This window comes from Myotis davidii, unplaced genomic scaffold, assembly GCF_000327345.1.
Source record: "Myotis davidii unplaced genomic scaffold, ASM32734v1 scaffold1015, whole genome shotgun sequence".
NCBI classification, from domain to species: Eukaryota; Metazoa; Chordata; class Mammalia; order Chiroptera; family Vespertilionidae; genus Myotis; species Myotis davidii.
Genome location: NW_006286319.1, coordinates 1359 through 3619, shown reverse-complemented (window position 1 = coordinate 3619; position 2261 = coordinate 1359).

Sequence of the window (2261 nt, the reverse complement as noted above, 5' to 3'; positions counted from 1 at the left end):
TATTTAAAGTTAGAAAGATTTAAAAAAAGTTGTATCACAGTGATAATCGTCCAAAGGAAAGTGAAGACAATCAGGATGGGTTCCTGAGCGTCGCTACACATGCATGTGTGAGTGCAGTGATGGAGACGGGCTGCAGCCCAAGCAGGCAGACCACTGAGATGTGGCACCCTGACACCACAGACTGGGCTCACAGGCCGGGCTCGGTTGGAAAGTTGGGGAGGCGGCTGGGAGCACTTTCTCAGGCTGGCGAGGCACGTGCAGAAGGAAAGAGAGAACCTGAGGCTCTGTGACCTGCTTTACCCCTTCCCTGGGCTTCCATCCCGCTCTCTCACTGGCACTGAGAAGGGAATAGGAGCCTCAAGAAACAATTCGGGGGAAACAGTGTTCTCATCCATTTCCAAACCCTACACATGAATTTCCACAGGAAGTTTACTGCAGGGGTTTCCTCCTTTCCTTTGCTAATAGAACAGCTTTGTGAAACAAGTACTGGGCACACAGACCCACTATGACCCCATGCCACAGCTTCTGTGGGCTTTGTTTACATTTACGGAGATGTGACCACTGGCCTATCTGGATTCCCCCAAAGCTTGTTTAGAGTATATATCCAAGCAGCACAAAGACCACTATTCCTAATAGAGGCGGGAGAAGACAAAGTCTCAAGCAGGAGAGACGGCCTTTCGTGTCACTTAACATGTGCACTTTGAAAACTTACAAGTATTTAAATGCAATATAAACCCCATTAACTAGGACACTGAGAAGATAGTCTGACAGTTTTGTTCGTTTGTTGGAAGAATTTACAGATATTCAGGGAGGAAAATATTGGTGATCTCACGACCTGGTAGTTATTATAATCCGGATTGCCTGTTCCATCTTCTGCCTTATGAATAAGGGATGGGATTGGGACTCCTGGTTGGGTAGTAGCGCCTAGGATAATCTGCTATAGTGGACAGCAGGAGCTCGGGTCCAGGGTACTGGAATGGTAGGGAGAGCAGAGTGAGCTGACCTGGTCCTGAGACCAAAGGTTTTGTGCAGTGGACAAGGGTGGAGTGTGAATCATTAATAATAGTTTTGCCCTGGCCAAGTTGCTCAGTTTGTTGGAACATGATGGCGTGCAGCAAAAGGAGTGAGGGTTTGATTTCTACTCAGGGCATATAGCTACCTAGTGGGTTTCATCTGAGATGTGATTTGTACAGCAGGCAATGGATCAATGTTTCTCTCTCCCATTAATGCTTTGTTTTAGAGACCTCTCTCTCTCTCTCTCTCTCTCTCTCTCTCTCTCTCTCTCTCTCTCTACCAGTATCTCTCTCTCTCTCTCTCTCTCTCTCTCTCTCTCTCTCAATACCAGTTGATATATATTATCAGGTAAAGATTTTTTTAAAAAAAGGAATTGACAACAGTTAAAATGGTATGCCTCTTTCCATTAAACTTTGGTCGACCAGGTATATTTTTGAGAGTTTTAGCTAATTGGAGGTTGGTTGAGTTGGGCTCAACAGTGTTTAACACCATGGGATAAAAAGCCAAGACCGTGTCCAGGGTTTTCAGTGACTCTCATGCCCGAGTAGACAAGCCACACCCCCCATGGGGCCCCATGACTGGCCTTCCTTGCTGGAGCACTTTCTAACTCTCAAGAGGTTTCAGGGGACTAATGACCCCTAGACATTCCTGAAGGAAACCATCTAAAAAGCCAATATGTTCCGTCCCATTAATTATTTCCTGCACACAGAAGATATGATTACAAATAGGGAGCCTTTAAACTCAATATGACAGAAAGTAAAGCCCATTATTCACCATGAACGCATCCCTCCCCGCACATAATGTGACACTATCCCTAGTGATCGGAGGGCAGAAGTCACCTGAAGGACTGACGGCTGTCAGGATGCAGATCTTTCATTATCTTCTTACCAAGCAATGCTGCAATTCAGGTTAGACCTGCATGCAACACCTGGCAAAAGCCATTAGAATATTAAAATTGGGGAGCAATAAGCCTGTTGCAGTCTTTGGAACATAACCGTTGCACATCAAGGTTGAGACGAAGGCCAAGGTGGTGTCAACTTTGCTGAGATACTTTAGCAATAAGTAAATAGCTTCGGATGCAGTTGTCTCAATGGCATAAAAAGATTCTGTTTTGATTTTTTCTAAGATGACACTAATTGTTCCATATGCTAAACCAATCCCTTTTCCTTTGCCATTGCAGTATTGGTTTAAGAATAAGAGGGCCAAGGATGGGAGGAATGAGACATATCGGTGCTGAGGAATGCACC